The sequence below is a fragment of the Pituophis catenifer genome, unplaced genomic scaffold (assembly GCF_029215685.1).
Source record: "Pituophis catenifer annectens isolate HBS135680 unplaced genomic scaffold, rPitCat1.0.hap2 SCAF_3, whole genome shotgun sequence".
Lineage (NCBI taxonomy): Eukaryota > Metazoa > Chordata > Lepidosauria > Squamata > Colubridae > Pituophis > Pituophis catenifer.
The window spans coordinates 162001519-162016288 of NW_027256883.1; positions in this window are offsets into that span (position 1 = coordinate 162001519).

The following is a 14770-nucleotide window of genomic DNA, read 5'->3' on the forward strand; positions in this document are numbered from 1 at the left end:
CCTGCCTGCCTGACTCTGTGAGAACTGATCACATCCTCCTATCTTGATTCTCTATTTAACATCTTCTCAGCCCCTTTCAATTTGTTTGCTGATGTGATAGTATGATGATCCAAGAACACAAAGATGAGATGTGAGCCTATAACACTATTATAATACTACAATCATCTTCAGTCTTGTCAAAGACTTAGATTCAGACAGGCACAATTATTAGTTTTCATTTTTAATTTACAACTGAGAAACTTACAAATCATCGCTGAGTTGGAATCATATTTTGTTTTTTAAAAAATCAGAACTGATAATGAATGAGGTAAGTTTGGGGGGAGTTGGAGATTTTTTTAAAAAAATATTTGATTAAAAAAAATCTGATTCTCTTCCCATCCTACACGGATCAGATTTCTCTTACAGATTGATTGTAGATGAGGTAGCATAAGCAGTGAGTTTCGCTGTCGTGTTTAGAGGGGCAAACCATATATCTGGCATTGACTGAGGCACTTCGTTCTAACTCAGGCGTTGTTGTATTTTATTTTTATATCTAGTGGTGGACAGCGCAGAATTGGAAAAGCACATTCTGGGGTGATGGATTTACAGCCCACTGCTCTTGAAGGGCAACAGGCTGTTTAAGATGGGTGTTTTTAGTTGGACAGATCTTACCTATTCTGGCATTATGTAAGGCTCAAAGAATAAAAAGCTGTAGGCAAAAGAAGAAATGAGCAGAGAACGGGCAACCATTTTACCCATTTAAAATAAAAACTAAACCAGATATTGCCTTTGCATTTAAAATGTGCTTAAAAATGCAATAGTTGCTCCTTAGGGCAGGGGCTGATAATTAACAGGACTGCAGCTGTTTGGCTGCAGGAATATCTCCCTCCGTCTGATGCTGGTATCCACATTGAAGTAATATGCAATGTGGCATTACCTCCTGTTGCATTATCAGCTTCTTTCTCCCTTTCCGAGGAGGAAAGTGTTGAAGAAGGCAGTCTTTCCCTACCTGCTATCACTCCAGAAGTTATCAACTTTTCTCCCCATTCTCAATGAGTGCCACTTGTATTTTTCAACATGCACTTTACCGTCAAAACTATTCAATTGCTCTAGAGACGAGGGGCGATAATATCCTTGGGCAGCCGGTGATTTCAAAGCCTGAGCTGCTGTGATCGTCATCTTGAAGGAAAGTGCCTTTTTCCTGAATCTTGATCTCGTGAAGATTAATCAAGCATTGGGGGAAGCTACCTACCATCTAACACTGGAGAGCCTTAAGCAGAAACCAAACTGCGCTCATAGCCCCACGGACAGGGGTGGGTTCTACTTACCTTTACTACCAGTTCGCATCGTGCCCGCATGCGCAGATCGCTTATGATGATGTCTGGATCAGTGGGTGGAGCCTCCTGCTGGTTTTACTACCGGTTCTTGCAAACCGGTCCGAACCGGGGGCAACCCACCACTGACCACGAACCTTCCCAATGTACATTGAAGGGTGGCAGGCAGGCAAAAGGACACCTTCTTTTCATAGTAAACATGGGACAAGAGCAGGTGTTCATTCTCTTATTATTCAACTGCCTGCCCGCAAGAGGTTCATCTCAGGCAAGAAGCCTGAGAGATTCTTTTGGGATCAGAGAGCACACTTATGTCATGTGCGGTTTGTGCAAGAGCATCCAAAATTCATTTAACCATGCAAAGAAATGTTTCCTTTCAGTATTATAAATCATTTGCAAGTAACCACCTAGCTGTTTCAGTGAGGCGATACAATAAATAAATAATCAAGAATTAGAATTGGATACTAGGTCCACTCTATTTATCTTCTTAGCATTTGTCTTACCAGGATGTTTTTATTCTTGATGGATAGCACACTTGCTTTTTCCAAGCAGCAAAATCTTTAAAGCTGATCCTGGATTTATAGATATTGAAATTGCTGTTTGATTACTATTCTCCCCAGACCCACCTTGGCACCTTCAATGCACAGTAATTCTATTACTTTTAAATTAGCCTTCCCCCCAAGGGGCTGTCCACACTGCCATGGTGCCTCAGGACTTTGAGAGTCCTAATCCCAATAAATGTGAAGGGTACCAGATTAGAAAAGAGTGTGCCAAGTTAACATGAAACAGAGGCTTCTCCAAGTCACAGCCTGTAACATTCTAAAGAGAAGAGAAGAGAAGAGAAGAGAAGAGAAGAGAAGAGAAGAGAAGGGAAGGGAAGGGAAGGGAAGGGAAGGGAAGGGAAGGGAAGGGAAGGGAAGGGAAGGGAAGGGAAGGGAAGAGAAGAGAAGAGAAGAGAAGAGAAGAGAAGAGAAGAGAAGAGAAGAGAAGAGAAGAGAAGAGAAGAGAAGAGAAGAGAAGAGAAGAGAAGAGAAGAGAAGAGAAGAGAATACTTTATTGTCACTTTAAATGTACACTAATTTCATTAAAATGAAATTTTGCTGCATTCAACTCTCAAAGAGATAACCATTATGTATATACCCACATACACACACATATATGACACAGAGAAACATCACATATACATGGCAAAAAAAAAAAGAATCTTGAAAGTTTACAAGACGGATGGCATAAGGAACATAGCTAATACAGAATCTAGTAGTCCTGCTATAGATACTTTGAAAACTCCTTCCAGAGGGGCGTAACAGAAACAGACCATGAAGTGGGTGTGTGAGGTCTCTAACAATACTTCATTGTCTGAGCACATAAGCGCTTATAAGCAGTATCCTGAATAATGGGAAGTGAGCTTCTTATAATCTTCTCAGTTGTCCTTACCACTCTCTGTATGGTCCTTCTATCTGAAGCACTGCTGCCACCAAACTAAACAGTGATGCAGTTTGTTAAAACGCTCTCAAACTTAATCAAAAGTTACTTGATTACAGTTTGTAATGGGCTGTGAAAATAATGTTGAGAAAGAAGAGAAAAGCGGCAACCAAGACAATGATCAGATAAGAGAAGCCCTATCCCAAAGCATAAATATAATTTGAGAAAGCATTTCAGACTGGACTCTTCCTCGTTCTCTTAAGTACAGAGTCAGTAATATGTAGTCTTGTGGTCTTACAGGTTTGAAGAAGACACACTGTTCTGCCATTCATCTGTGAACATGGAGGTGGCTATGTGGTTCCAGTCTGGAAGCACAGAGTCTAGCATAATGGGGCCATTGGCTGGCCATTGTTTCAATAACTTTGGGTGTTAATTTGTGATACCACTCACAATTTTCCATCAGTTTTTGACCAGCTTTGTTGTCTTCAAAACTGATATAGGCTTCACAGCAAAGGGATCGCTAGTGAGTTCTCTCTGCAACTGTATATCTAGTTCTCTTGACTGGATGTTACAGTGGTATATGGTTTCCTTCTTAATGTCTTTGTAGCACTTGCGTGGGCAATCTAAGGTCTCTTTCCAGGCTCTAGTTCACCATAAAGCAACTGGTGAGCCATGCAATGGTCTCCATTGTTGATGACATGTCCCACTTATCACATCTGGGTAATCGGGGATTCAATGTTGGTGGGCTCCATGTGATCAAAGACCTCCAGATTGAAATCATAGTCTTGGCAGGATGGAGTGGAAAGTCTGCATGTGAAATTTCTCTAGTTTTTTTTTATGTGTCCTTAGAACAGAGTCCAGGACTCACATTCATATAGTAGATAGGGGACAACTCTGTAGATTTTCGGCTTTGTGGGGATATAGATGTTGTGTTGATTAGCACCCTAATATGTAGCTGGACCAGAGCCTGGCTGCCTTGCTGATCCTAGAGTGAGTGATTGATTGATTGATTGATTGATTGATTGATTGAGATTGCCCTCTTTAATGATTGTATAGAGGCCCTTTGTCTTGCTTACGCCTATACCATTTTGCTTAGTTCATGGACTTTTTCAGGTTTTTCCCAAGGCATCAAGGAAACTCCTTCCAAGTTCACCTTATATCTCTCCTCTATCCTTTGACTTGTGAACTGAACTGTTTTTGGAATCAAGTTTAGTGCTTTTCCAAAACACCACCACTCTTCTGCATAGAAATAACCCTATTCACAGGTCTTAGGCACTGAGCTCCTCCACCCCTGTGGCTGGTCACTCAAGCAACCTGAAAGGTGGCAAACCTCTCTATCCCATATAGACACATCCCAGAACTTGCCACACAGCAGCATGCAGGTCTTGAACCTAGGCTTGCTAACTGCCAACCCAGCATCCTAACCCCATGAGCCACCTTCTGCCTTCACATTCCTTCCTTCCATTCTATATTAGTTGAAGGAGTGGTGAACAGCATATTTTCATGGACAGCTGGCTGTTTCCTAAGAAAATTCTAGTGGATGCAAGACTGCAGAAAACTTTATAAGACATATAATATGTTATTCAGTTGATGACTGATGGCTTGTTATTCTCAAATAATTAGTAAAATCCAATTTATTATAGAAATCCTGGCTGATTGCTGCCCCAAGAGCAGATATATAGCTTCCATTGCTAGAAGTAAATGCTCTCTGATGGACTCAGAATAATTCTTTCAACATAAGTCAGATGAAATGGATTTGTTGTAATGCTTGTATGTAATATTTATTGAATTTCTAAAACATAAGCTCTAAAAAAATATATCTTGCTGAAACAGATTACAATCTAATATAATCATAAAAAAGCTGTATTCAGCTAGAGTTTTCACCACCTAGTAGCTTGTCTGAGAAGGGAAAAGATTCATGGTTGTCCTTTGATTAGTTTGTTCTATTTCTTAGCTAATGTCTATAAAGGGAAGGGGATGATCTACAATCCTGGATCTCAGTAATGGACTGATGGGAGCTACAGAAACAATGCAGTAGGATCTTTGGTTTGGGGAACAGTGTTTAAGTAGAAGTGAGAAGATACTGCAGGTGTTCCTTTGTGGCTAGGAATCTGGAGAACAGCCACAAGAATCTTGAAGACCCAAAAAGAAATAAGGGTACTTTTCAACCCCCATCACAGGACAACATATATCAGGTTACAGGTATAACAATACATCTCTTCTTAAATCTCACTGAAATGATTATCGGGGTTCCTTATGGGCAAACAAACAAATACTCTTTATTAGAAAAATAAGAGCAAATGGGCTTTGATTCTATTTGCTTCATTATATGGAATAGTTAATCCTAAAATTTAGAAATAGTAATGAGACAGAGTACTTTTCAAGGTAGGAAAAAAACCTATTTCTTAGTGGATCATGAGCACCCCAAGAAAAATAAATAATACAGAGTGTAGCAATGAGTGAGCTTTGGTACCACATACCAATTTTTAAGTTTCAATCTAGTTGCTCACTAATATATGGATAGTCTTAACCACTTTGGAGTACAGCTAAGAAGAGAAGCTGAGTAAGAAATTACGTTCTCTATGTTAGCCTCTTACTATGTATTGTGATCCGTGTGTGTCTTTTATATCTGTATTTTTCTGATACTTGATTTCAAAAGTCCTTGGCTAAGTCATTGTAGACAGCAAAGGAGAGCACCAGCCTTAAAGGATTTTGCTCAAAATGACTTCGGATGACTCAGTCCACAGAGTTTATGGGAAGAAAGAGGAAGATGCCTTAAGTAGCTATGTGTCTAACTAGAGAGCAGCCCTTAGCTGTTTACTTATTATCCACAGTTTCACAATGCTGCAAACAAGTAAACCTTCTCACATTCATTCATTCCATTCCATGTGCTCACAAGAACAATTCAGTTTCTGTCTAATTTTCTCTACCCAATATAAATCACATTCTATATCCATGCCATCTTGAATAACATCTGGTAAGGACTGGCTATAACTCTTAATAGTTTTGGGACTTTTAATAAAGAGGACTGTATAGAAGTGTCTATGGAGATTCTCAATTATTGAGATCAGGATTGCCCAAAAGTGCTTTTCCAAGAAGCAACTGGACTTTCTTGGGCTTTTTTTTTTATTTGAAAACATTTCACGTCTTATCCAAGAAGCTTCTTCAGAGGCAAAATACTTTCAAAGAAATAAAACCCAAGGAAGTCCAGTTACCTTTTGGAAAAGGACCTTTGGGATTGTGTAGAAGAAAATGGGGATTATAGGATTGTATATGGTAAAGCTAATGCTTTCGGATCGTTCTTTATCTACTAAAAATGATCTGGGTAGAATTACACATAATTGATTGCCATTTTATTTTTTTAAAAATTAAGGTGATGAAGAATCAGTTGTTGTGGAAGATTCTGTTTCTATTTTATTATTAAGTTATATTTTCAGTAGGTTCTGAGCATTGTGTCCTATTTTACTGTATTTCTGAATAAATAGTAATAATGTTTGGCTAAGAATTAAAGATGTGTTTGCCCAGAAAGCCATCTACCACATCACATTCGTTGGCAAGTTCAGCTTTGTCAATATTCCTTTTGAGATGATTGGCATAGCAGTGAAAAAAAGTCCTATTTTAGTGAAGCATCAATATATTTGAAGCATTGGGGATGATTTAAACTAGTGAATTACCAGAAATAGTCTTAGTCTATCTCTAGCTACAGCTGCGATCTACAGGGATAAGACAATGAAAATGGATTTTCCATCAACAAGGGAAGACAGGATGCAAGGGCCAATTTGCCCAATTTATGTAAACAAAAGTGTTTTGTAAAATGGGTAGATTCCATCTATGTGAATGCAGGCCTATCCTGATCATGTAGTTGCTAGATTTTAGGAAAAGCTATAGGGCTCATAAGAGTTGCTGAATCAAATTACCAGTAATCTTAATTCCTCATTATCTTCTGACCCAAACTTTCCAACAATTCAAACACTATCATTATAAAATGTTGCCATGAAAAATTGTTTTGACTTGAGCTCTGGTAGCTCCAGATGAAGACATGTTTTAAAATTATTATATATTATTATTATTATTATTATTATTATTATTATTATTATTATTATTATTATTATTATTATTAATTTATTTTGCAACAGGGTTATCTCTCTGACAGCAAAACAAAAGCTGTGATTGTTCAGCTAATTTCTTTAACTTTTTTTTTTTTTGCATGATTCTCATTCAAGTCCCTTTCTGATCAGGCATTGCTCATTTGCAATTAATATAATTTTAAAAGACCAATATAAAACTAAACACATCTCCAAGATATTGAAACATTGATTCTTAAAAAAAACATCATTCTGTTGTGTTTAAATCCTCCATATCACTGAAACATTAGGAACACAGTTACAAACTAATCTCACTAGGTTTTAGAAGCCTAGCTTCATGTGTGATTCCTCTAGGGCAGTGTTTCTCAACCTTGATAGCTTGAAGATGGGTGGACTTCAACTCCCAGAATCCCCCAGCCAGCAGCACTGGCTGGGGGATTCCAGGAGTTGAAGTCCACCCATCTTCAAGCTTCCAAGGTTGAGAAACACTGCTCTAGGGAAACAAAGCCATTGTGGTAACTACAGTGTGTTCAAAAATTGTGAATGGCCTACATGGCATTTGTTGTTCATCATGCAAACCCTATTGTTTCTCTCATAAAACATAGACTGAAAATTGCTGCTCTTTTCTAGGAAGAAGACAGAGAAATTTTCCACCTAACTACTGGGATCAACTTGAACGGGACTTTTGTCAACAAAATTCCTCGGATCTGTGGAGGAGTGGAGACCTCAAGTCTCCACTCAAGAACAGAATCTTTGAAGGTGAATAGGGCACATTGTTGCCATATTATCTAGGAATCCTTTCAGCCTGTGAACCCTTGATGAACAGAAAGGTGTTGAGCGGACTTTGCTGTTCTCTGAACTTGATTCAGTGGTGGGTTGCCCCCGGTTTGGACCAGTTCTATAGAACCGGTAGTAAAACCAGCGGAGGCTCCGCCCACCGACCCCAACGTCATCAGGAAGCTTCTGCGCATGGCCCCTTGTGAACCGGTAGTAAAGGTAAGTAGAACCCAGCCCTGACTTGATTGTTTTCTTGCAGACTTTCATTACCCAAACTAGGTAACATAATCAGTGCTAGATAGGGTGCTGTGCAGGTTGTCTTTTGTTTGACTGCAGTTTGGACCTCTGGCAATTATGAGGAGTGTGGAGAGCAATGACTACGCCTGGATCTGTGAGGCTCTTAATACCTCACTGCATCCTTTTCTGAAGAAGCCATGAAGTGATCCTCAATAACTATTGGCCAGTCTCCACCCTACCCTCTTGGGGGAAAATTGTTGAGATAGCAGTGGCAGATTCCTATGTAGCACTCTAGAAGAAACAGATTATCTGCATCTTTTTCCATCAGGATTCAAAGTCCAGATATGGGAAGGAGTTAGCTTTGGTCTCTCTCCTGAATTACCTTTCTTGGGACTGGATGGAGGTTGTACACCTCTCCTAGTCCTTTTAAACTGTTGAGGGTACAACTTCCCTCTGCATAGTAGGCAACAGACTGGACAGCAAAGAGATACGTTGCTGATTAAACACACAGATACTCACAGACTCTGAACGGTGAAAAAAATACATTTTTTACTCTTAGTGAAAAAACAAACTTGGTTTGTCAAAACAATGATAACACATCTTCGAATAATCACCTGATAATAGCACAGCCAATCATTCTTCTTATATCATTTAAAGTCACAAACATAGTTTTTCTATATATTACCTACCCAACTGTAGGATAAATATCCAACATAAACCTCTTTGCAGTTTTCAATACTATCAATCCCAGTAGCTTGTATGAGGTTGGAAACTGGAATTAGTGCTGTTCCAGTATGTCTTCAGTAGATGATTCTAGTCCAAGGTAGTGATAAGAGGTTGGGATTAATTATCATCTGTATGCTGATGATTCACAGTTCATACATCACCACTCCAATCTCTGTGCCAGGAGAGTGTAAAGATCTTCACTGATACCAGTGATATCTCTGGATAAACAAGCACTACTTGTGAAGGAGCAGGTTCAGTTTGGGAAACATTTTGGATTTATAACCCCTGTTTGAACAGTAGATAGAGGCCATGGCTGAAAGAATCTTTACCCAGCTTTAGCTGGTGCACAAGCTGCAGCCTTATCTAGGGTAAAGAGGACCTAACCGATACCCTTATTACAGTACTAACTGGATTAAAAGCCTTAAAATACTATTCTCAGCATTGTTTTTGTATGTAATTTAAGATTGGTTCTATGCCAATTCTTTTTCTTATGATCTCATTTCTGATTTTATCTCTTTTGGTCACTCCACTAGCTTTCCTCAAAGGTCTCATTTCCGTGGTGACTAGCTTTCATTTAAATTTTGCTGTAAGTGTCCATGTTTGGTACTGATAACATAGGGTGGGGATGAATATGCTTTGTATGAGAAGCTTCTCATACAAATCGATAGTGCCTTATATTGTAGGAGTATTTTAAACCAACAACTACCTACCATTACATCTCAGCATGTGATGATGTGTTGTAGAAGGGACAGATTTGACCTTTCTATAAACCAAGACACAGCTAAGCACATGTATAAAGCCCAGCTTGTGAAATACTAAGCTTAGCAACTATATTCATTTGCCACTTTACCCATGGTTAACTAAGCCAGGGGTTCCCAACCTTTCGAACTTCAGGGACCACTAAATTCATAATTTTAAATCTTGTGGACCACTAATATGATCTGCCTAATGACCGGCTGGGTGGGCATGGCTAAGTGGTCATGTGACTGAGTGGGTGTGGCCATCTCAATGTCACTCACATTGAGGGGCACTTCGCCGGCCTCTACTTGCCCCTCCTCTCCCAGCCACTCCTTGCCTCCCTGCCTGGGCTCCTTAGGCCCCCTACAGGAAGCAGTTGTTGGAGCTAAGCAGCCACCATGAGAAAGAGTTGGCAAAACAATTGACTTAGTTCAAATTGGATCTGGCCAAGAAGAATGCTCATCAGAAGCACCTCACTGAGGACTATGAGCATAGGCTTTCCAAGCAGAGAGAAGGCCTGCGGGAGTGCAAGGCCAGGTGCCAGCGCCTAGAGGCTCAGCGGGCTGAGATGGTCAGCCAGTTCCAGGCCATGATGCAGTCTCACTGGAACAAGGCCCTCCGGTTCTTTGCCACCAGTGGCACTTCCCTCCAACCTTCACCCAAAGCCCCACACCAGGAGGCCGAAGCAGACCCCAAGTCAGAATTTCTGCCCCCCTCCAACCTACACAAAAAGACCCCGAAGGGGGAGACTCTCTGCAGCAACACAAGCATTCATTGCATGTATCTGTCCCAGGGGCCGTAGTTTGAGGACCCCTGATTTAGTGCAATATAAAAAATGCAAGTAATTTTTCTGTGGACCACCAAAATTTTCTCATGGATCACCAGTGGTCCTCCACCACACCAGTTGGTGACCGCTGAACTAAGCCATGGTTCACATGAAAAATTCTGCCTTGAATGAACCAAAGAGGTTTGAACAATTAGGCTAAAACACATTGGCTAGTCTGTGAATAATTGGATTGTGTGAATACAGCTATTTGGTAAGTTCAGGTTTCAAAATTACAGAAGTTATTCAATTCGTTTAAGAAGAATGAATAAGATGGCATACAAGAAGATAAAGGCAATATCTTCTAGCTACACTTACAAGAATTCCTAAGCTAATTTTTGTATTTTACATAAAATATATACCGGCTGGGGTAAAGAGAGATAAATGAGACCCATTCAAAGATAGAAATGAGCAAGTAGAGTATTTCAAAGCAAATGAAGATAAAAGATGTACTACGCAATGTCCTAGGCAAATGTCCCCATTTAGGTTGTGTTCCAGAAGAAGCACTGAGTCAGGAGGAAGTGGGAAATCATTCTAGTCAAAATATATTGAAGTATTTGTGAGATGTTTGATATAAACTGAGCATTGCAGGAGATGAATTAGGACTGTGTAGGAAAGAGAAGAGCCACAGAGAACAATGAATCTAAGGTGAAATTTTCATCTGCTAAATGCTTCCTCACTATAATTCCCCCCCCCTCCCTCCCTCTTCTCTCTTCTCTCTCTCCATGCACTATGATAAATCTGTTTACTTGTCTGTTGAAGCATCTGTGGGACAGTTGATTGTAATAACTATTCCTGGACTAGAAATAGTAAGCTCACCAAAATATGATTTTATTATGTGAGAAGAAAGGCCAACTAAGGCCAGGTGGAAATGGACATGGAGTAGGAGTAGCAGTCCACAGAGTTGGCCCTCTCCACATGACTAGGGATACCACAAAGAATATTGGTAGGTCTCTCTGATGTTGATATTGGATTGCTTGGAAATGTGACATCTTGAAATGTATGGAATTCTTACTTTATATCAATGCAGTGAAAATTAGATAACACTATAAATACTAGGATGATGGGAATAGTGCCCTAAGCAGACAATTCTGCAAGCCTGGGAAACCAATATTAAGGATTTCTAAGAAAAAGAAGAACTGAATAATAATGTAGCTCTCTTCTCTTCTGCCTAAAGCCTATGTATATTTCACAAAAATCAATAAAGCACAGAAGTTACCCCTTATTGAATCAAGCCCCTGACTCATTTAGCTCAATGTTGCCCATACTAAATTTCTAGAAATTATGCCTTTCAATTCCTCTTGACAGTCCCTGTTTTAACAGCAAACCTTCCATTGCATTAACAATTGATTGGTTGAACTGCAGGCAAGCAACAGGGAAATAATGGAAGCGTTGTCACTGCAATGCAGAAGGGCTAGGAGAAATAATGAGACAGCATTTCTGAAGACAACTACAGAAAAGAAAAAGGGGGTACAATAGAGTGAAAAGCTGTGCCTACTGGCTAATTTATGGCCACCCCACACCCCATTCCAACTCTGACCCTGCAGGATAAAAGGCTGTCAAGAAGACAAACAAGAAAAGGGCCAAGGTGAGTTCTGTCATCAGGGCAAGAGGTTGAGTCAAAAAATGGAATGGTAAATGAATGATCTTGGGACACAAGGAAGAGCCACAGACTGGACAACTAGAAAAGATTTCTCCATCCACAGAAAAGGAGGAGGCATGAGAAGTATTTCAGACGAGACCTTCCCTAATTTTCCAGAAAGTAAAAGAAATCTAGTATCCCACCTTCATAGAAGAGATTGGTACTCCCCATTCCAGCAGAAGACTCCACCTCTCAAGAACTGCACTAGTTGCTATCCAGACAAAATATCCATCTGGCTAACATTGTTGTCATCGCTACGGAACAGATTGAAATCCAGATTACAGCTGCATGTACAAGACTGGAGATCTAAGTACAGATGTGCTTTGAGAGTGGTCCTCTGAACTTTTTGGGAGGAGTATTATAATCTTACCTGGAGATCCTGGGAAGATTGAATCTGAACTGTGATCCTTCCCTTTCAAATCAATAATAAGATGTTCCAACCCCAGTCACTGAACAACTGAGTTACTTTGGAGGTCATTCTCCAAAAATACTTAGCATGTTTTAGTTTAATATTTACACTTTATATTGTAGAAATATTCTACTTAGTGTGCCTCCAAAAATTAGAAAATGATAATGAAGACAACACAATTACTTAATTCACCCAGGATGTGGTTTCTCTGCTCACTTAAAGGCAGCCTAGCCAATATCTGAAATTCAGGGTTTTTCTCTACCATCTTTTTTATCTTCCATTTTTCTTCTACAGCTCATTTCTTTGAATATTTACCTGGAAGTAAATCCAAATGAGGTCACAGTGAGTGATGTCAAGATTTGCAGCCAAAAAGCTTACTGACACTTTCACAGCCAGGTGTTAAAGAAAGGATTAAAATAACAGTAAGGAGATAATGAATATTTCATGAATTTGTAATCTGTTGATATTTTGAACAGAATCCAGATTCACTATTTAATTGTAGAAACAAGCTTGTTTAATCAGCTGGAAATAAAAATTGTTTGTGTACACATGTTCATGTATATTAGAAGTCCATCAGTTTTATCTTTGTTTCTTGTACATTAAATATTAAATATTGTCTGTAATTTGAAATACACCCTTCTCTGAAAACTTAAATGCAAATGAATTGCACAGTGTCACTGCAGTTGCCAGGCAACTAAAATTGGCCTTTGCATGGAAAAGCCAATTATCAATAAATGTTGGCATAATGCTCCAGATGTAGCAATAAATTGTATGATTTTTCACATGAAGAAAATATTATTCTGTATGATTGCTTTGTCTCTGAAATCTTTTGACACAAGATTTCTTGAATAAATTGGTGTCTTTGACCAAGAGCATGTTATCTTTATTAAATTCTGTTTTCAATGGCACCTGATTGGCTATTTTGAACTTTAAAATATAGCACTGGAGTACATGAGTTTTATTAAGTTTTATTTTATTATTTATTTTTATTACCATACAAATGTTGGTAATTCCAGCACAACTAAAGAAAAACCTTTTAGGAATCATTTTTTGTGAATTGATTCTGCTACTCTGAATTATCCCTAACTCTACCAATTTTAAAAACATATTCCATCATCATCCTACCCATTGTGTAAAATAGCTATAATGCAAATGCTAAATATTGCAAGTGTTCATAATGTAATCTGCAAAAAACCTGGTGATACTAAAATCCATTTTCAGATGCACTAAAGAAATACACATTCAGAGACATTTGTGATTCATTTATATGAAAGAATTATTCTTGGGACAATTTAATGCTAACTCTCTATATTTTATACTGAAGCAGTTGTCATGCTGATAAGAGTCCTCCATCTCTGTCAATGGATGCTTCTTCAGTGCTTGTAAAGGTGACATTTTTACTCTGTCATGCAGAAACATTCCCTTTCAGCTCCTCTATCAAATTTCATTCAATTCAATGGAAAATAATTTGCTTCTCCCTCCCTCCCTCCCTCTAATATCCGGAAAATTATTATGGCTGTAATATGGGAGGAAGGGAGTTGCACTTGCACAGCAGCCAAAGTTTATGTGTGAATGTGTTTAATTCCCAAGAAAAACATAATTTAATCTCTTCATGGACTTTTTTTAGATGGATTAGTCTAGACATTCAAGGGAAGCATTAGGGTGGTAGGACTATGGTACAAAGCATCTCCACTATTTTGAATGAAATTCTCAAAACACTTTTTCTTTTCTACCTAAGATAAGGCAGAAAATGGAAGAAAGAAAATGGAAACTTCTTTGGCAGGGGAAGAAAATGTTTGAGAAATTCCAAAGCAAATTTCAATTCACCATTAGTTTTACCATCCTATGTTCTAGGATACAAAAGAAAAATGCCCTGCCTACTGGAAAAACTGAACAATTCTATTTTCTACATTACAGACTTTTAGAGCCTATTGGAAAAAATGAATAATTTTATTTTATATGTTGCAGACTTTTAGATACTTGAAGACTGCTATCATTCTTTTCTCCAGGCTAAATATACATAATATCTCTAATGATCCTTCATATTTCTTTCTTTCTTCCAGGCCATATTGGCTGCTATCTTCTGGACATGCTCCAAACTGTCCATGTTCTTCCTAAAATATGGTAACAGAAACAGACGTAATAATCTAGGGGCAGTATGACCAACATAGAAAAGAATTTCAGATAGTTGATTACGACCACAATTGAGCCAAAAATTACTGTTGCTAAATGAGACATTTGTTAAGTGAGTTTTGCTGGTGACCTTCTACCGCTGCACTATAGAGAGTATCTTAACTTACTGCACCCGTGTATGGTTTGCTAATTGCACAGTGGCAGATAGGACAGTGCTCCAGAGGATTAACACCATTGCCCAGAGGATCATTGGTTCCCCTTCTTGGAAGAGCTTTATGGCTCCCACTGCCTTAAGAAAGTTGAAAATATACTTAAAGATCCATCTCATCCTGGTCACCCTTTTTTTGAACTATTACCATCTGGCAGACGGTACAGGACAATAAAATCAAGGACAAATAGGCTGAAAAACAGCTTCTATCCCAGAGCAGTAATTATGTTGAATTCTACTGTATAGTGCAATATTAATGC